This window comes from Ursus americanus, chromosome 5 (genome assembly GCF_024610735.1).
Source record: "Ursus americanus isolate L20-20 chromosome 5, mUrsAme1.1.p, whole genome shotgun sequence".
In the NCBI taxonomy this organism is placed as follows: domain Eukaryota; kingdom Metazoa; phylum Chordata; class Mammalia; order Carnivora; family Ursidae; genus Ursus; species Ursus americanus.
The window spans coordinates 35,179,425-35,201,500 of NC_142131.1; the positions used below are offsets into that span (position 1 = coordinate 35,179,425).

Genomic DNA, 22,076 nt, shown 5'->3' on the forward strand with positions numbered 1-22,076 from the left:
TTCCTTGGCAATTCGGGGCCTTTTCCAGTTCCATACAAATTTAAGGACTATTTGTTCCAGTTCTTTGAAAAATGTCATCGGTATTTTGATCGGGATAGCATTGAAAGTGTAGATTGCTCTGGGTAGCATGGACATTTTAACTATGTTAATTCTTCCGATCCATGAGCATGGAATATTTTCCCATCTTTTTGTGTCTTCCTCAATGTCTTTCAAGAGTGATTTATAGTTTCTAGAATATAGGTCCTTTACGTCTCTGGTTAAGTTAATTCCAAGGTAACGTATGGTTTTTGGTGCTATTGTAAATGGGATGGATTCCCTAATTTCTCTTTCTTCGTTCTCGTTATTCGTGTACAGAAATGCAACTGATTTCTGAGCATTGATTTTGTATCCCGCCACATTACTGAATTGCTCTATAACTTCTAATAGTTTGAGAGTGGATTGTTTTGGGTTTTCCATATAGAGTATCATGTCATCTGCAAAGAGAGACATTTTGACTTCTTCTTTGCCGATTTGGATACCTTTTATCCCTTTTTGTTTTCTGATTGCTGTTGCAAGGACTTCTAGTACTATGTTGAATAATAGTGGCGAGAGTGGGCATCCTTGTCGTGTTCCTGATCTTAAGGGAAAGGCTTCCAGCTTTTCCCCATTGAGAATGATATTTGCTGTAGGCTTTTCATAGATGGTTTTTATGAGATTGAGGAATGTACCCTCTATTCCTACACTCTGAAGGGTTTTAATCAAGAAAGAATGCTGTATTTTGTCGAATGCTTTTTCTGCATCTATTGAGAGAATCATATGATTTTTGAATTTTTCTTTCTGGATAAAATCTAAGACACCAGTCGATTTGCGAATGTTGAACCACCCTTGCATCCCAGGGATGAATCCCACTTGGTCATGATGGATAATCCTTTTAATGTACTGTTGGATTCTATTAGCCAGGATCTTGTTGGGGATTTTGGCGTCCATGTTCATTAGGGAAATTGGTCTGTAATTCTCGTTTTTGATGGGGTCTTTGCCTGGTTTGGGGATCAAGGTAATATTGGCCTCATAGAATGAGTTTGGTAGCTTTCCTTCTGTTTCTATTTTTTGAAATAGCTTTAGGAGAATAGGCATTATTTCTTCTTTGAATGTTTGGTAGAATTCCCCAGGAAAACCATCCAGGCCTAGAGTTTTGTTTTTTGGAAGGTTGTTTATCACTGACTCAATCTCTTCATAATTAATTGGCCTGTTTAAAAAATCAATTTCTTCCAGTCTTGGTAGTTTGTAGGTTTCCAGGAAGGCCTCCATCTCTTCCAGATTGCTTAATTTATTGGTATAAAGCTGTTGATTAAAGTTTCTAATAATCCTTCCAATTTCATTGGTGTTGGTTGTGACCTCTCCTTTTTCATTCATAATTTTATTAATTTGGGTCCTTTCTCTTTTCTTTTGGATAAGGCTTGCCAGTGGTCTGTCAATTTTTTTGGTTCTCTCAAAAAAACCAGCTTCTAGTTCTGTTGATCTGCTCTACTGTGCTACTGGTTTCTAATTCATTGATTTCTGCTCTAATCTTGATCAACTGCTTCCTTGTGCATGGATTAGGTCTGTCCCTCTGTTGCTGTTCCAGCTTCTTGAGGTGAGAAAATAAAAAGTGCATTTTAGATTTTTCTATTCTTTTGAGTGAGGCTTGGATGGCTATGTATTTCCCCCTTAGGACTGCCTTTGCAGTATCCCATAGGTTTTGGACCATTGTGTTTTCATTCTCATTGGTCTCCATAAATTGTTTAAGTTGATTTTTGATTTCCTGGTTTATCGAGTCATTCCTGAGCAGGATGGTTCTTAGTCTCCAAGTGTTTGAGTTTCTTCCAAATTTTTCCTTGTGGTTGAGTTCCAATTTCAAAGTGTTGTGGTCTGAGAATATGCAGGGAATAATTTCAGTCTTTTGGTATCAGTTGAGACTTGTTTTGTGTCCCAGACCATGGTCTATTCTTGAGAATGTTCCATGGGCATTAGAATAGAATGAGTATTCTTTGTTTCTGGGGTGTAGTGTTCTGTATATATCTATGAGGTCCAGCTTGTCGAGTATGGCATTCAAAGCCCTTGTTTCTTTTTCGATTTTTTGCATGGGTGTTCTGTCTATTTCTGATAGTGGAGTGTTGAGGTCTGCTACTATTAACGTATTTTTATCTATATGTCTCTTTATTCTGGTTAAGAGTTGGCTTGTGTATCTTGCTGCTCCCCTGTTGGGGGCATATATATTTATAATTGTCATATCCACTTGTTGAATACTTCCTTTCAGAATAATATAATGCCCTTCTGTGTCTCTAACTATAGTCTTTAGTTTAAAATCCAATCTGTCTGATATGAGAATTGCTACCCCAGCTTTCTTTTGAGGTCCATTTGCGTGAAAGATGGTACTCCATCCCTTTACTTTTAGTCCAAATGTATCTTTAGGTTCAAAATGAGTGTCTTGTAGACAGCAAATGGATGGGTCATGTCTTTTTATCCAATCTGCAACCCTGTGGTGTTTTATGGGAGCATTTAGGCCATTTACATTGAGACTGAATATTGAGAGATACGATTTTAATGATGCCATGTTGCCAGTACAGTCTTTGTTTATATCGGTTGTGACTTTCTGTTCTGTATCACTCTTGGGGCCTTTTTACCTTTATAGAACCCCCCTTAATACCTCCTCTGGGGCTGGTTTTGTGGTTACGAAATTGGTCAATGACTGGCGATTCTGGAAGGTCTTTATTTCTCCATCCATTCTGAATGACAGCCTTGCTGGATAAAGGATCCGTGGCTGCATGTTTTTCTCTGAAAGAGCTTTAAAAATGGCCCCCCAACCCTTTCTCTCATTCCAGGTCTGTGTAGACAGGTCTGACGTAATTCTGATACCTTTGCCTTGGTACGTGCAAAATTTCTTTGCCCTGGCCGCTTTCAATACTGTATCCTTGGATCTAATATTTGCGAATTTCACTATGATGTGACGTGGCGTAGGTTTGTCGTGGTTGAGCTTGGGAGGGGTCCTCTTTGCCTCTTGGACACGGATGTTTGTTTCCCTTGCTAGATTAGGGAAGTTTTCAGCTACAATTTGTTCAAATATCTCTTCTAGACCTCTGTTTTTTTCCACCCCCTCAGGGATGCTGTTGATTCTGACATTGGAATGTTTCATTGAGTCAGTAATCTCCCATAACCTACATTCCTGAGTGTGGATTTTTTTAAGTCCAGATTCTATTTTAGCTTTCTCTTCTATTAACCCATCCTCCAATTCGCTGATACATTCTGCCTCATTCACCGTGGCCGTCAGAGCCTCTAGTTTTGACTGCATTTGGCTCATAGAATTTTTAATTTCTGCCAGATTCGCTCTCATTTCTGCCTTTAGGGATTCTATATTCACATTAACATTTTCATTAATACTTTTTTCAAGTCTACACATCATCTTGACCATTGTTACTCTGAATTCCATTTCTGATAATTTGGTTATATCCATATCCATTAGTTCTGTGGCAGAGACCACAGACTCATTGTCTTTTCTTTGCTTGGGGGGATTTCTCCTTCTCATCATTCTGATGAGGAGAGGTTGCGGGGTTGTCCAGAGCCCAAATTATTGACCAGTACCCAGGCCGTGCACCCTTGTTTTATAGGGATCTTAGTGATGTGGACTTCTTGATTTTTCAGCCTGCCTTCTGGGGGAGGAGTATCTGCTGTGCCGATACTCAGGCAAGCCTATTTGTGTAGAGTCTCCGAGTCCCCTGCGAGGGGGGGTGGGGGTGGGCACACTGTGAGCTGGTTATTTCCAGGCTTTTGTTCTCTGGCGGCTTTCCCTGGCGGTTTGCTGTGCCTCTTCTGAGAGTCAGAGCAGCAGTGGCCGAATCTCAGCCTCTGTCTCGGACTGTTCTCCACTGATGTTCTGGCCACTTTAACTCTGTTTCTGTTGGTGCTGCTCAACCCTGCAGCGTCCCGGGATGTGCGCCCCACACCCAGCGTTCCAGCCCTCACTTCCAGGGCTGGCACGTCTCTGTCCTTTGTGTTTCTAACACCGCCAGCCGCCCCCGCATGCTTCCAGAGCTCCTGGTCTCAGTCTGTTTCCAGTGAGTCCACCGAGTTCCGTGAGAAGTCTAGTGGCGCGCGCTCCCGGCTCACGGTCTCAGTCTGTTTTCTCGCAGGTGCCGGTCTGCGAGTCTGCCCGCTCCCCCGTGCAGGTGGCTACTGCTTCCCTGCGCCCGAATGCGGCAGCTCCCTCCCCCTTCCGTTTATCTTCCGATATCTGTGCGAGGTTTCACGGCTCCCCGCTTCGTACCTCAATACTCAGCGCTGGAGATGTTCATTTGTAGAGATCCAGATGTATCTTCCTGCGTCTCAGGCTGATTCCATGGATGTTCAGGCTGGTCGGGTACCTATCCAGCTCGACTCAGGGGACTGGCTGAAAAAGGGGTCCCCTACTCCTCCGCCATCTTAACCTCCTCAAGAAACCATACCTTTTTAAAAAGTAAGAAAAGCTCTTAAGATGTCTGGAAATAAGGTTAACAAATATTCAACCCACTTTTAGAAAAAAAATAGAAAAATTTATTAAATTTTTCTAGGGACGCCTGGGTGCCTCAGTCAAGTAAATGCCTGACTCTTGGGTTCAGCTCAGGTCATGATCTCAGGGTCCTCGGATTGAGCCCTGCATGGATTGAGCCCTCAGTGATCAGCGGGGAGTCTACTTGAGGATTCTCTCTCTCTTCGTCTGCCCCTCCCCCTTCTCATTCTCTTCCTCTTTAAGATAAATAAATAAAATCTAAAAAAAAGTAGACTTAAGTAAGTAGATATAGTATGTCTATGGATGGAAAGATTCAGTATTTTAAAGATGTTAGTGCTCTGTAAGTTAATATAAAATTCAAAATCCCAACAGCTTTTTTAAATATTTGACAATCTTATCCTGAGACTTATATGGAAAAACAAATGGCCAAGAATAGTCCAAACAATTTTAAAAGTAGAACAAGGACAGGAAGACTTGCCTTACTGGATATCAAGACTTATTAAGTGCTAAAATAATTAAAATAGATGGCAGTACCATAGGAATATATAGATAGACCAGTGCAATCTAATAGAGATTTGACACTTGTTTGAATAATTACTTAATATACAACAGTTATAGTACTGTAAAGTAGTGGGAAAACAACAGATTTTTAAATAAATGGTACAACTGATTATTTCTATGGGAAAAGAAAACTGTATATATGTCTCATTCTATGTATACAAGTTTGATTCCGAGTAGTTTGGATATGTACAAATTATAAAACTTTAAAACTTTTACAACAAAATACACAGGAATACTTTAATGACTTTGAGGCAGGGAAGGATTTCTTTAAAAAGGCATGAAAACTACATGTTATAAAGGAAAATACTGATAACTTTGACTCCTTGAAAGGTTTTGTAAACAGAGACAGTGTAACTAAATGTCAGATCATAAATATGAAATGAGATGTTTACAATATATGTGATGGATAGAGGAATAATATCTGGAATACTTAAAGAGCTCCCAGAAAACAATAAGAAAAATACAAGTGAACATATAAGTAGGCAAAGGGTAAGAACAGACAATTATGAGAAGCTAAACATGAATGGCTAATATATGTTTGAAAAGTTTCTTACTTTTCCTAGAGACCCTGGAGAAGTTAATTAAAACCATGATGAAATGGTTTTTCATGCCCATTAGGTTTGTAAAAACTGATAAGTCTGAAAATTTCAGTGTTGGTGAGGATTTGGGACAAGGAAATATTCATACTCTGCTAGTGGGTTTGTGAAGTGGGAGTGTACATTGGAATAGCCACTTTGGAAAGCAATTTGGTAACATCAAATGAAATTTAAAATGAACTTAATTTTCACCCAAGGAATTCTCTACCACCCTAGAGAAATTTTTTCACATGTGGATATGAATGTTCAATTTAGTATCATTTGTAATGGATGAAAATTGGAAACAGCCTTAATTTCCACTCACTAGAGAATGGATAAGTTGAAGTAGATTCATATAAGAACATATTATACCGAAGTTAAGGTGATCTAGACCCACATGTTTCAGTGTGGATGGACCTAAAAAGTAAAATCTTAAGCCAAAAATTAAAAAGAAAAACAGCTGCCGAATATTTATGGTATACTGCAATACATTGTTTATGAATATATATATTTTGCATTTATGCATTTCATATATGTAATATGACTACATATTGCGTAATATGTTTAAATATATAAATTATATATATTACATAATGTATTATAAAATATTATGAAAATGTGAGTGAAAGTGAGAAACACCAAATTAAAGATAATATTCTTTCTGCAGAGGGGAGTGTAGGAAGAAGAATAGGATTGAGGAGGGGTCTGTCATCGTATCTGTCTTAATTTTTTTCCCTTTAGAGACCCTGAAGCCCTAAAGACAGAAGGCAAAATTTAAGCTTTGACAAAGCTGAGCAGTGAATACATGAATTTTTGTTGTGTTTTAAATTTTCTCTACTTTTTGGTATGTTTGAATTACATCAAGATTGAATTAGAAAATTAAGGCATTTAAATGGACTAAGGAAAAATCTATTATTGTCACTTGATGAAGATGAATGCTGCAAACTCCACTTTCACAGACCATAGTATCTAGCTGGATGGGCTCCATCTCGGACTACAGGGGCTCTGAAAGAGAACACCTAAGTGAACATGAATAAATCAAATGTGCTGAGAGTAATCAGATGGGGTATCTTTGGTCTTCCTTTACTGGGGATAGTGAGGGTGGGATTGGGGAAAGAATGTGGTTCAGGAAGAAGCTGTGCTCAGGAACTTCTGAAGAGATCCAGCAACTTGCACCATACCTAGTCTGAGACCTCCTAAGTTTCTGCCTTGAAGATCGGGCTTCCTGCTGGTCCTGTGATGCCTCCTGCTTCCTAGCATCTCTGTGGGCTCATTAACTCACTGCTTTAGGCATCGTCATCAAGTGCAGCTAAGCTGTGGTATTTCAGGCTTTCTTGGTTAACAAAGCCTATGGAAGCAGCAAAACTGATCCTATTCACTGGTGGGTTCAATGGAAACAGAAAGACTAGGCTGTGCTGGGAACGTTGGTGATCAGAGCCATGTGGAGGGAAAACCTAGAAAGCTAGAGTTGGAAGAGTCCTTAGCGACCACCTGGCTAAGCTTTTGTGTGTGTGTGTGTGTGTGTGTGTGTGTGTGTGTGTGTGTGTGTGTTCGGAGTTTTTATTGTAAAAGAGTAGATGAAATAGATGGTCATGACACTACTGTGGTTAAAGCAAGTGGGAGGATTGCAATGACCAGTCATTGGTGCTCCTGCTTCTTGCTCTCTCCCCTGAGAGCCCCTAATAAGGCTCTAGGAAGCACATGGTATAAAACCCTCTTTATGTCCAAAACCCTTCATTTCCCAGGTGAAGATGTTGACCTCCAGTGAGATGCTCTGATTGCTCAAGCCCAAACTCAGTTGGTGGAGGTAGAGCTCCCCCACCCTGACAGTATACTTTCTACTGCACCCTTCAAGCACTTTCTTGACTTTCTTAGAATGGAATCAGTATAAACAGGCTATAGTGATTTTTTTTCTCCTTCCCTCCCATTTATTTATTTATTTATTTATTTATTTATTTATTTCATTCTAGATTTTAAAAAAAGATAATTTTGAGTATTCCACACCAAGCCATGATCCTATCATCCTGCTGTGTTGTTTCTCATCACTTCACTGAGCTCCATGTGAAGGAATCAGAGTTAGTTCTTAAGTGTTATGGTGATGGAGGAGGGGAGAGGAATCCAGACTAATTTCACATGAGGGAGCTAGGAAATCAATATTAAGAGGGAGAATATCCCACTATGACTGTTGTCCCCAAATAGCTCTCTCCTAAACTCCACTTAATTTAGTTAATGATTTGGTTTATCAAGCTGTACTTTTCAAATGTCAGCATCTTCCCTCCAGGTCAAACCCATTGATCACTTGCACCAGAAAGTGAATATTAATAACATTTCTACATGCTAGGCACTATGCCTAGTGTTTCACATGCATTATCATATATAATCCACATAATGATAGTGGGAGGTAAAGACAACTGTTATCTTCACTTACGTAAGGATATATGGAGGTGTATAGAGGTTAAATATTTTACCCAAAAGCACGCAGCTAATAAAATGATATCCTGCAATGGACAGTCAGGTTTCATACCCAACACGCAGTTAGAAAATGGGTGTTTCCTTGGATACCTAAAAAACATCTCTTTTTGCAAATGGTGTCAGTCCTCACATCATTCAAATACATTTGCTAGAAATAGAATACTAAATTCAAACTGGCTTAAACAATAGGGATATTAAGTCTTACAGTACTCAGTTCTGAAGTAGAGGGGGCTTTATGTTTGATTCACCAAGTCACAAAATATCATTGAAGGGCCAGTCCTCTCTGTCTCTTCATTCTGCTGTTTTAAGCTTTGGCTTCATTCTCAGGTTGGTTTTTCTTGTGCCACAAAATGGCTGCCATTTGGGGCTACAAGCCTCCTTACTCCCTTACAGTGAGGAAGAGAAAACTGGCTTCTTGTTACTCTCTCTTCAGAACCAAGAAAAGCATTCCCAGAAACCTCTTTTCTTTTTCACTGGCCAGAATCAAAGGTCACATGACCATTTCTTAGACAATCTCAGCAAAATAGGTTGAGATTACACATAATCGACCAGGTCCAGCTCTTTAAATGAGATCATTCCCTCAGACACCATCGCTTTTTCTCAATAAGAGAAAAGTGCAATGTATGTTACAGAGGCAACCACAATCCCCAGTGTAGAATTTGCCTGTACCAGATGGGTACCATGATTCATTTACATATTCAAGAGACATGTATTAAATATCTGCCATCTGCTCAGAACCAAGAGATTCTAAAGAAAAGTTATACATGAATCCATTTGTCTATTAGGTGACAAAAATGACAAACAGTGGCTCATGCCCCTTCTGCTTTTTCCTCCCTACCCTTTGGTATAAGCACTCAAGAAAAATCTCAACACAGGCAAAGATTGAAGTAAAGATGAAAACTGAGCCCAAATTGATGGCTCCAAAATTAGGAAACTGACCAAATTCAGTCAACCACTTAGTTACTAACCAATTATTTTATTAAATACAATCCTTTAAAAGAATTAATCTTTCTTTTTACACAGACCAATTTCCCTTTATCAGGTGATAGATTATACTGAGTTCCCCTTTAATTGTTGAGAGCACTGGGTATACATCTCCATCACCCACAACTCATCAGTTTGATAGCTAGCAACTTTACTCTTGGGCTTACTATATTACATATTTAAATCTTTTATTTTTGAAGGGGTAGGTGAAGGGCTCAAAAATTATTCTATGCAAAGCTCAGAGTGCTCTAGATTGGCAAAATAATTGCATTTGTAAATGTGAAATGCCTTCAGGAACACTACCCGTGAAAGTGAGTGAGATATGGGTGCTTGGAACAAGTTATGAGTTGTCTTATCTTGTGGTTTAGCAAATTTTGAAGTTGGTCAAGTATACAATTTTTACTCTCCCCCCACTTTTTTCTAACAGCCCAGTTAACTGCACCTGCCTCTTTATTAACCACAGAAAAGCAAAAACCTAGCAACATGAAATTAAATCTTTCTGTACTTTGGCACCAGTATGCCCACGGAGAATGCTAGAGACATGTGGAAGATTTAATGCTTAAGGAGAGCAAAAGATTATTTGCTTCTGCCCCAGCAACAGAACTATTCTAAGAGCTCTGATTGCTTAAGAGAAGCAGGGCACAGGCATGGCCTCTTTTTCTGTCTCTTGCTTAGACTTTTAAATTCTTACTTGTTTATTTATTTGTTGAAGAGATTATGCATAGTCTAGGGCAGAGGTTTTTCTGAGTTTGTTCTTCTGGGTAACTACCAGACTGATCACTAATAGTAAATGTATTTATAAAGACAGAATAATCTATAATTTTGCTTTTGACATTATTTTATCATTTAACTATTATTAGTTCATAAAACCCAAGAAGCATCCTATCCTATTCTAATTTTAGAAAGTGTTTTGATGGTGGAAGTGAACAGAGAGAGCTGAGGAGTGGAGGGGCAGGGGGAGTAGATGGCCTGAGGATTATTTTGCCCTGCCAAAATGGCAACGTGGGGCTTTGACTTGCTACAGTCCTACAGTCATATGTTTTTTAGATCTCAGCCTTTCACCTTCAAACGACTCTGCATCTTATGACTTTTCTTGCTCACAGGGATTAGACGGCAACTCTCTAAACTATTCTACACTGCCCCACATGTATTTTAGCCTGTAAACCTTTATCCCAGTCTAAGTATGATCCCACCTATGTCAGAATCTTTCATCTGTAGAGCTGGATACCTGTTACTCCAGAACCTTAAAAATACTCTGAATACTTTGAAGAATGAAATTAATGGCTAATTGGGACAGCAAAATATGAGCCCTTCTAGTTGTACCTACTTCCAACTTGTCTACATGACTGATTTTTTTTTTTAAACATCAAGGACTTTGTGAGTTGTTTTGGTGAGTTGTAGACATTTTCTCCCCATTGTTCTTCAATCCAGGAAAAGGAATATCATCCACCCTTTGTTTAGATTAGATATATAGGAGCAATCCTTAATGTTTTCCTTTTTGTTATTCCTTGCATCTAATTCATTCTGAAATCCTATGGGTTTCTTTACAGAACACACATAGGGTGTGTCAACTTCATCTCTGAAGTCAGCATCCTAGCCCAGGCCACTGCCACCTCAAATCCTCAAGAATTTTTAGTCTTGTCTCCTTGGCTCAACCCTGGCTCAACCCTTACTTGTCTATGATGTATTCCTCACCTGGAGGCCAGAATTTTCTTTTAAAAATGCAAATCAGAGTATGCCAGTCCCCTTCATAAAACTGTCTCTGATTTCCCAGTATTCTGAATAAAATCCAACTCCTAACTACCATCTTCTAAGCCCTTGTCGATGTAGCTTCTGCCAATTCCTCCAAGTTCTCTATGGCCTTCCATCGCTATGCCTTCATTTGTTACTTTCATTTCTTTTCTGTGCTTGGAGAGTATCTCCTTCACTTCTTACATGGTCTTAGCTTAAATGTCACTTCCCCCAGCGGCATTCCCTGATTATGCTCCCAACCTGGTGTGAAAGTTACTGTGGAATGGGTAGCTTACCATCCATTCAAACTCTCTTTCCCTATGCTGAGAATACAAAACTAAAATTCACATTTCCTAGGTCTTCTTGGAGCTTGGATCCTAGAAATGATTTAGTCTGTGTGAACAAAATGCAGGGCATCCATTTAGTGGGTCACAGGGTCTCCATTTTGATGGCACCGAGCATCATTTTGCTGGCATGGATGGTGGCTGGAGTGCTGTGATTCTGGAGAAAGCATTTCTATCTATGGCTGCAACATGAAGCAGCAAAAGGCAGCTTCCTGATTCAGTAGCTCTGCCGCAGCAGCAACAGCTGCTTTAATTGCATTGGGGGCTGGATGGTTCTACAGTCAGCAGAAGCTAATATACCAGCTTCTTCTAACAGATTGTGCAGAGGTTGGGGATTGTTCTGGAGAGGTCATTCTAGAGCCTACTCCTCCAGTCCTTTTAACAACTTTATGAGTCACTGAGTTCCCTGTATAGAATCCTTTTGTGCTTAAAGTAGCTAGAATGGATTCTGTTGTTTGCAATAAAGTCTAGGCCAATACAAGTGCCTACAATAGTTTACTCTGCAACTCATCTTTTAATTTTTTTATTCATCCCAATTATAATTTAAATTATACTGTTCATGTATTGTCACTCTTCATTACAATATAAAATTTACGAAGATAGGGCTTTGTCTGTCTGGTTCAGGGCTCTGTCCCCAGCACCTAGGACAGTTCTTGATGCATGGGAGGTGTTCCATAAACATTTGTTGCATGAATGAATGAGCCTTAACTTTTGTAGAGGTTACTCCACACCATGCCCAGGCTGTCTTAGCAGCAGGGGGTTTGCTGTGCAGTTAGTCTTTCATTTGACTCACCATTTGTTTCTGGTCCAGCTCCAATTTAGTTCTTTTGACTCAGCAATGGAAACGTGCACTCCTGATGATGATGACAGAGTGAGTCCTTGAATTCTCTAAAAGCTCTGCATCAGGAAGCTTCTGCTAAATGGTGCCTTGCACTGCTATGGACGGAGCATGGCTCAGCCAGAGTTCACTATCAATGGTGTCAGGCAGTGGAGCAGAGAATAGACAAGGACGGCTGGCCATTGCAGGCCCTTTTTGCTTGAAAGACTATTTCACAAACAGTGGCAAGTCTGGGCACTCTCCTTCTGAAAGATGGCCCAAGATCATCCTACCCATTCTGGCGGTGGCTCGTCTCTTTCCCATAACCCAACATGCTTTTCCTCTTTTGAAAAATGTTCACAAGTCTGCAGCATGCCCATGCTAATTTAATACTCTATTTGTAATTGCTCTTTCTAAGAGCCCTTCCTTTCTTTTTGTCTGTTTCCAAATGAAGCCAATGTCCAGAAATGCTTGTAGTCACTTTGTTTTGTTTTTAACAAACTGAGAAGTTAGGTTCTTAGCATAAAATGTTAAATAATAGAGTATTTGCCTAAAATAATCTATGCCTCATTCAGTTTTTTATCCTAGTGCTAGGTACAGGGTCTGGTACATAATGGGTACACAATAAATGTTTGAAGAATGATTGAATGCAGCATGTCCAATTTATCAAACAAACAAAACAAAGAATGATTGAATGAATGAATCATCTTAGTTTTGTGCTTTTTTAAAGCTGGCGAAAGGTTATCATATGCAGAGAAGACTTAGTATATGAGAAAAGAATCCCACATATGACTTTGATTCTATTCAAATGTGTTCCTGCAGTTAGGCAGGATTTCATTAACATTTCTCCACATCATGCTTGCTGAATATCATTGCAAGGTTTAGTTGACAAGTGCCATTCACAAGCCACATCCCTGAACCTGAGAGGGTACCCGGCCATTTGGGGCTTTCTCTTCTCGGTCCTGACACAAGTCAGATGGCAAATGTCAAATGTTCTTTTTTAGGAATCCTATACAGAACGATGTGCTTCTTCAAGGTCAGGGCAGGCACCCACTTTACTTTGCATTCATGAGCAAGAATGCCGGTGACAGGTAACCTTCAGAGACAGAGGCTGTCATCGGCAGAAGGGTGAAGGCTGGGAATTGAATCCTCCTGAAAAAAGTCACATCTGCTGGCTGGCAGGAGCAGGAACTCATGTCAGGGCAGGAGACTAGCTGGCACTGGAGGGCTCGTGGTTACTGATTAAGCTGGGCAAGGCATTTTAAAAGCAAAGAGCACTCCCTGAGTTGAGATTAGGCAGGCTCTCGCAGGCTCTCACAGCCGGGAGGGGAGTGATGGTGTGTGTGTGTGTTGGGGGGGTGATGGTGGAAAAGGGTGAGGTCAGGAAAAGGACAGGGAATGGGTATGCCCTTGGCTTGGTGGGAGGGAGAAGTCTCGCAGGGGTGGGCAAGCCCTGAATTCTGTCTCTGGAGCTGCCAAAGACAGGTAATATCTATCTCTAGGGCAGAAATTCCTGTCCTTGTGATTGAGACACTTCACGGGTTTGCCAGCTGTCTCAAAGGGCACTGAAATTCTCAAACCCAAATGGTTTCTACATCTCTTGACTAATAGGTATATTACACAGCTACCTTTGAGTCCCCTTTGAAGGCTATTTCCACTCTCAAAATGCCTGGCCATAGCTTTTGCTGAAGTTGCTATTATTTTTCCTTGCTTACTATAAAAGGAGCCTTAAGTTATATGGTTTGCAGATATTATATAACGATTAAATCTTATCCTCACAAGCTGATGAGATGGGTGTATTTATCCTCATTTTGTACATCAAGTGCCTGAGGCTCAGAGAGGCTGAATAACTTGTCCCATATAACAGAGCTGCAAGGTGACAGAGGCGACTCCCCAGAATGAAAGGAATCCTGCCCCTGTCTGGGGGAATGAGTCCCTAAATAATGGTTCTTTGCCAACTGTAGAAGATTTTAATAGATATTTGGCCCTAGGTGTGCTGTTTTCTGTGGTTGGGAACTAACTGTACATTATTGCTCTTGCGTCCCTCAAGCAGTTTATTAACTACAGAGCAAACTAAGTTTTTTCCCAGACTCAAATGATGAAGCAAAACATGGGTTGAGCATAGGATGGACAGCAGGCACAGGAGTGGGCAACTGGCTTGTGAAATATGAATGGAGGAGCGCCAAAAGCTGCTGTCTCCCTCTCCTCCCCTCTCCAATGCCGACTTACCCTGTGGCTTGAAGTTCCCCCAAACAGAACCACTCATTTAGAGTTTGGTTTGTTCCCTGTGAGGACTAATACATTGGTTATATCTATATCTATATCTATATCTATATCTATATCTATATCTATATCTATATCTATATCTATCTATCTATCTATCTATCTATCTATCTATCTATCTATCTATTTTGATAATAGCATTCATGCTTCACCTGTATATATTGGTTTCTCTCACTGGGTTATCTCAACACACCACAAGGCAACCATTTCCTCTCGGCATGGATTAGTGTATCAGAATGGGCAGCCCTGAACAAAACCCTCCGGGAATGGAGCACAGGACAGTTCAGTTTTGATGCTAAGAAAGATGATCAGGAGAAGTTGTCAGAAAAGGTCAAGAGCTTTACACTGTTTCCCTTCAGGGTGCATCCTGAGAGAAGCTGAAGCAGCCAGCCATAGCGTGAAGGTTTGGTACCCAGGAAGTAAAGCAGAAACCATGGCAAGTTGTGATGCTAAAATGTGAGGAGTATTGGTATATAGAGGGTTTCCTCCAGACAGCTTGGAATATTTAGATTTTTTTTTTTTTAGGTAAGATTTATCAATGTACCACTCGATAATTATGTTTTATCAGAGAAGTAAACGGTATCTTTTAACTGTTTCACCTTGGCAGTCCTAGAAGGAGTTTAGAGGAGGTGTGAGGAGAGAGAATGAGAAATGGGAAGAGGTGATATGACATTGATGAACACATTTGTCATACAGAGAACAGGAAAAGGCCATCTCCCATAGCCAGCTTTTCTTCCTGTGCTCTTTCCCCGGAAAATCAGAGATTCCCAGATGGGCTTGGAGAGATACTTACAGAGGCTTGGCCGCAGCATGATCTGTGCAGGCACACCTACCCCCCCAGGAGATGGGCCCACACATGGTCACCCAATGGGAAATCTGACCCATTCCATTCCTCTCCACCTAGAAAACTTCTGGCCCTTTCCTACATGTTTCCCCTGATCTTCGCTGCTACCAACATTCAACCCAATCTTCACAACTCTTTGAGAGCTTATTGTTCCCTTAGGAGTGGTGCCAACGAGGGCAGGGTATCAAAGACATTACCTTCCAACGAGTCACAGGACCCTTTCACTGATGTTTCCTCCCCGTGTGTAATGCTAGGGGTAAAGGCAATGCTGGCCCTGGCAGATTTGTCAATTTGGCTAAGTCTGATTTTCATATTTTCTGCTCCTCCTTCTCCCTTTCAAGCCAGCCAAGTGTCTAGTGCCCTTGTCCCTTTCCTCCCACCCCATCACTACCCTCTTTATGATTTCATGTTTTTTGGTCCTAGACAACTCTTTATCCTTTCCTTTTTAGCCTATTTCTCCAAAGTTACCCGACCTGGGTCTCGTTCTCTTTCTGGGTGATACTGGGTTGTCCAGATTCATGCATATTTATCAACATATTAACCAATGTATATGTCACTTCTTCCTGATCAGGACACCTTAAAACACTGCAGAGTTGGTCTTTATCTGTATAAGAAAGTCTTGCAAGCAGTAACTCTAGGGGAAACTCAAGAACTAACACCAACCAAAAGGGGAGACATCTCAGTCACTGGTCCTCCTCAGGGATGTCAGCTGCCCCTTCTGTGTCTGTGTGGGATGCACCCTGGGGTGGAGGTCTGGAAGTCTAGCCTTGTACAAGATTTAGGACTATGAAACAGTCTTGGCAAGTAGCTGTAAACCTCTCTAGGGTCTTGAGGGTTTCTCTCTACAAAGTAAGGATTGATAGTGAGAGCACAATCTCCTCTCTCTAGCTGGTGACCTGGGAGAAGGGTGCAAAGTTATTGCCAAGTGCTCTGCAAACACAGAGCATGTGGGGGAAGGCTTAATGAAATATTTGGATGAAATTTCTCTAGAAGTGGGTTGGAAGGTTGAGATGGGATCCTTGGCAGAGTCCAGTGCTGAAGAGTGAACTTCTTGTGATGCATTAGAAAAAAAAAAAAAAAAGCCCTAAATGAAGTATTCATGGCCATTAGATGCTTTCCACTCTAAAAAAATAGCCAAGTCTGGCAAATTCGGGAGGTGATCGCTGCCAGCCATTGTCCATTTCCATGATGCCGTCTTAAGGCAATGTTACTGTGTTGTGCAGGTTCTTAGGCTGGGAGAGGAGGGGGTGAGACAGAACTAGAACTGCGTGGAGCATGCCTGCTTCCAGATGTTGGCCTAAATAAATCCTGACCACTTGCCTTGTTCCAGAAGCCACCTAGAATTGGATTTGGTAATATTTACAGGCAGGACAGAGCGTGCCAGAAGAAATTCAATGACACTGAATTGTTCATGAGGGCATCTTGACTTTTCTGTTTTCTAAGAGCCTGAGGGTATGAGTACCTCATAAGTGGGCACTACTTTGCTTTATATGGAAATGTACCTTTTTGAAGACCTGAGACTTCACCTCTGCGGTGACTTCATTTGGACCCCAAAGCCAGTTCTGTAAAGCCCAGAGTAAAATCAGGCCTCATTTTCAGCAACAAGGCTCGAAATCTTGACCAGGTTTTAGATTGAGACGTAAACTGTAAAGTGTGAAAAAAAAACCCTGCAGTGTTTTGCTTGGTATAAGATGAGCATAATTCACTTTATTTTTTGGGGGTGGCTTCTATTGAGATCTCATGTCTGTATGTCATGACAAGACAGAGGGAGAAAGCATGGAGAAGTTGACTCCACCATTGCCTGTCCTCTCATTTTCTTGATTGTGTTGCTCCGTGGGACCCTGTTGTGGGCTCTGTGTGGGTATGTCGTGCACAGCAAGCTGCAGAGGCAGGGCCAGCTGGCTAGGCTTCTACCGTCTAACTGCTTGTGGTCATGTTTCCTCAAGCAGCTGTTTGCGGGAAACTATTAATGCTAAGTTCCTTGCGTGGAGATGGAAATGGAGAGGAATCAGTCCCATCCATCATCCCTGGGGTAGACTTCCTGTGCCAGGGAGGCAAATCCATACCGGGAAAATTCACTTCCCTTTGTTCTCAACATTGATGATTCTGACAGTTAACCTATTTTTATTTCCTTTACCATTTTTTTGGGGGGGGGTGCCCTTATGGACCTACCAGTTTCTTTAGGGAGGAAATCTCTTTAGGATATTTACACATCTTTATTATTTGGTCTTTTTAATCAGGAGGAGGTGACTTGCTGAAGGCAGTCTTGCTGTGAGAACAGGAGGAGCAGCTGTTGAAAGAGGAGAGATATTGAAACTGAAGTTTTGGTGATAAAATTGGATTAAGAGAGAGGCCACTGATGGATTAAGGTAAGAGTGAATATTCAAAACCAGAATGTCTGGATCTGCAAATTAGAATTGTGCTCATGAGTCTTTTTTTTAGAGGCGGTACCACCCCAGTGCTGGTTACAACATGGGCCCTTGATAGTGGCTGATTCACTGGTAACATATGCATTCTGCACTGAGCCAAGCCCCAAATTCCTGCTCCTGTTTTTTGTTTCTTTTCATTTTATTCATGTTCCTGCTCAAAAAAGTTTAGAAGAATGGGAGATGAGACATCATCCCTTGAACATCTTTTGGAAATCATGATTTTTCTAGCAAAGTCAAGGGTGTTAATCCCCATCTCTCTGTTCCCAGAGCTTAATTGTATAATAATTAATGAAGATCTCTTGTTGTGGGCAGGGAAGAAGCTATGCAGGTTAGAGGAGTAGACATTCTAGTCTCTTTCATGGAGGGTGAATGACACAGACATGCAGAGGAAGTTCTTCTCAAATTCTGTCCCATGGAGATTGGTATTTCCCAGCCTGTTGAGAGCCAGGCACACTGGTCTGGGATGGATGGAAGGATAGTAGAGAGGCCTTAGCCAAAAAGTCACAGACTTACCTGCATCCTTGGCAACACTTGGTCCCCCAGCTTCCCCTGTGCCCATAGAGCGAAACAAGCTTAAAATAAAAGCTTTGGCAGAAATAAGTGTTCCACTGGGGGGTTTATCTTAATGTGCAGGGTCTTAGTTTTTCTTTCCTTTTCCCTCCCCTCCCCTTTCCTTTTCTTTCCTTCAATTGCAAAGGTAGTTCAACACTGGCATTAACGAGTATTTTGAAAGACTAGAAATATTATTGATAGTTCCTTCTTTCAGTGCTTTTGTGTATTTTCCAAAGTCTTTATAACTTACATGTATGCTTTAAAAAGAGTGCAAAAATGAATCACTTATAAACCCTCACGCTACTGCATCCATATCCATTTTGAGCTATTTTCTCTTTTGGTGTTTGTTAATTTTGTGCCATTTCGGCATGCTTTAAAAAGTAATTTATTGAGGTGAAGTTTGATAACATAGCATCAAATGTTTTAAAGTGAACCATTCAGTAACGTTTGGTACACTTACAGTGTTGTACATCTATCTAATTCCAAAACATTTCCATCTTAATTTATATGAGATGATAATCTGTATTAATGGGTAAAACTTCTTACCCATTAAATAGTTTTTCTACATTTTACTGCATTTTTCTGCATGTTGCCTTTCCCACAGCCCCTGGCAACAACTTGCCTGCATTTTGTCTCTGCATCTATCTATTCTGAATATTTTATATAAACAGAATTATGTTATGTGACCTTCTTTCACTTAGCATGCTGTTTTTAGAGGTCCATTCATGCTGTAGCATGTGTTAGTACTTTTCCCTCTTTATGGTTGAATAATATTCCACTGTATGGATATACCACAACTACTTAATCTATTCATCTGTTGATGAGCATTTGGGCTATTTCAATATTTTGGCTCTTGTGAATATATATGTGCATGTTCTTATTTGTCAGTTTTTAATTCTTTTGGGTGTATACCTAGGTTATACTGGCATTAACATAATTGCTGGGTTATATGGTGAGTTTATGTTTCGCTCTTTGAGGAACTGCCAAACCATTCTGTACAGTGGCTGAAACATCGTGCCTTCCAGCCAACAGTGTGCAAGGGGTTCAATTTCTCCATATCCTCGCCAGCACTTTTAATTTCTCTTTGACATACTTTTAATGACGGTGAGCATGTCATTTTATGCAACTGATGAGTAAGTTTTAAGATTTATATTAACCTCTAGCATTATTTGCGTGTACTGGTGCATTTGACATCATCTGGGTCACTGGTTCAGAAAAACTTTGTTTTGTTATCTCACTTTTGTTCTCGGATCATCTAATTCATCCCTGTGACTTTACCTCTGATGCTATTTGGGCATAGTGTTTATTGTTGGAGCAGATTCTCTTGCATCTTAGAGCAATCTCTGTCTCAGACATGTTGGCTCCTGGCTTATTTTTTTGGTTACATGAGCTTTCTGAAGCCCAGTATTCAAAGCAGAGCTCTTTCCTGAAAGAACTTTCCTGAAAGAGCACTGAGTAGCAGTGCTCACGTCTGGCTTCTGTGCAAGCTCGGAGGAGTGTAGGAATAATGTATGACACGGGAGACTGAACAAGATGGGAGGTGCCATGCATTGTGTACTTTTCTTCAGCCTCACCCACATTCCCGCACTTCAACCTCACCCCTGGCATGAGGATGAGGAGGAATGAGACTGTCCAGTTAGGCCAACAGGGTTTGGGGCATAGAACGAGGGGCAAGGAGGGCCTTGTACCTACAGGAACAGAGAGGACAAAAGGCAAGAATGATTTCCTTAAGCTGGATTTGCCTCTCTAACTCAGCTGGTGAAGTCAACAATCAGGGAAAAATGACAGAAGGTGAAGTGCAGGGTTTCTCAACCTTGGTCCTGCTGGCGTTTTGTGCTGGATGATTCTGTGTTGTGGGAAGGCAGTCTTGTGCGTTGTAGGATGTTCAGCAACCTCACTGGCCTCTACCCACTGGATGCCAGCAGTGCTCTCCACCCGCCCCCCACGCCCTGTCCAGACATTGCCAACCACCCCTGGGGGGCACAAAGACTCTCAGTTGAGAACACTGGCCAAAGTGAATATTTTTTTAAATTTATCAGTTGGCCTTATCAGTGTGCATTATTATTTAAAAGCTGGTATTTATTGAGGGCCAACACTGGGCCAGGTGCTGTGCTCAGCATTTCCTTCATTTATTCCTTAGCAAATATGTGAGTGTTTATTCTGCTGGGAACTGAATCCAATATTTGGACTAAACACTGACAAAATCCTGCCCCATAGGCAGGACTAGAACTTCTATCCTGGTGCAGAGACAGGCATATTGCAATCATCACATGAACATGTGATTGCAAGTGTGGCAAGTGATATGGAAGGGGAGGGCTTGGGGGACTGTGATGAGAACCATTTTCCAGGGGCCCTGCACACAAGACTTTGTGCTGAGATGGTCCCCTGTATATACTCATGTGGCCCTTAAAACAGTGTAGGTTAGAGTCACTGGTACTCACACCCATCTCCCAGGAAGAAACTGACCATTAGGTGGGCAAAGTCCCACAGATCATAAGGGGTGGTGTTTGAGTTTTGAGCCTGATGTGTTGTCTTCAGAGCCTGAGCTTCTGACCACCACCCAAGATTAGGTGAGCTGAGAGCTGTGGAAGGATGGACTGGATGAAGACGGAAAGGCAAAGTGCTTCAAGGCAGAGGCACAGCAAAGGACAGAGTGCAGAGGACTGAAAAAAAAGGCTGGGAAGCCAGAGTGGGGAGAAGGTGGTGGTGATGTCAGTGGTGGGGGACATGCCATTGCCACCTGGCAGGCCACTTAAAGAGATTCATTGTCACCCAGAAAGCCATGGCAGGGGGGCCTGAAGGGGCACTCTTAGTGGGAGGGGACACTCAGGTATGCCCTCACTGCCATGTTTAATATTTATAGCCACCCAATGAGGAAAGAATGAAAGCCTTTCACTGACAAAATGGAACTCAGGGAGCCAAATGCTTGGTGAAGGTCAAAAATGAAAATGTGGCAGAGCTGGCCTTACACTCAGCTTGTCCCATTCGAAACCCATTCTCTTCACCACCACACTGTGCAACACTGTCCTGCCCTGGGGCCATGGAGCACAGCCGGGTCACTGCGCACACATCCCTCGTGATAGCCAGTGGAGAGGGTCTGAGGTCAGGAAATGCTGTCCCCGTGCCTTTTGATCATGATGTGTGAATGCAGACACACTTCCGTGCATCTCAACAGTCATTTCTAACTTTGGAATTTTCTAGTTGCTGTTGATTGTCTTTCACTACAATTCACCCTTTCACCCTGCCCACTCCTCAGCCCTGCAGTTCTGCCCCTGGGACACCACACATGTGGCCTGTGATAAGAATCGCTCCATTCAGAGTAGCTGGCAGGTAGATGTCCTATTTGCTCAAACATGCGTGAAGGTCTCCACTCCCCATGTCTCACGGCGGTGGCGCCTGGAACTCTTTGGCTGGCCTTCTTCTGTTCTTTTGGAGATAGTACGATTCCCCCTCCAGGTAAACTTCAAACTAGTGTTCATTTAAATATTAATTTGCAGTTGCCCAATCTCTCTTGTGGTATTACCACATTCTGTGGGGGTTAGGCTGAGCGAGCCTCCCTGCCCCCTTGTCTCAGACATTTTGGCAATGCTGACCTGAGCCGGATCCTTGCCTTTTCACCGTCCCGAATGCTGTGCAGTGTGAACCAAAACGAAAGGAGCCCCTTCATCTTGCACACGGATAATTAAACTTCAAACACTGTTTATCTCAGTCCCCAAATCCTCAGAATGCAGAAGCAAATTAATTTTAAATCTATATCTGCTTTAAATAGTAATTGTTTAATCAACAGGCTTGATGTTTAATTATATTCTTTGTTCGTACTCCCCGCAGGCTTGAATAGACCACATAATTCCTGGGTTGCTTTCATTTCTGTAATTAGATCATGTGACAGACCCATACTATATTACGGATACTGTAGTGGCGTTTCTCCCACCACCCTGTAAATGCTAAAATGGTTTCTCATGAATACTTAGATTAGAACAGCT

At 41.5% G+C, this 22,076-nt stretch overlaps 1 long non-coding RNA gene across 3 annotated transcripts in view; it reads left to right on the forward strand.

Moving 5' to 3' along the window:
- Positions 1-22,076, forward strand: part of LOC123800227 (uncharacterized) — a 370,362-nt gene that overhangs the window by 151,653 nt on the left and 196,633 nt on the right. For all 3 annotated transcript variants that reach the window (XR_006781863.2, XR_015724495.1, XR_006781864.2), the window contains exon 2: positions 17,353-17,481. This is a non-coding gene — a long non-coding RNA (uncharacterized LOC123800227). The remainder of the gene's footprint in view (positions 1-17,352; positions 17,482-22,076) is intronic.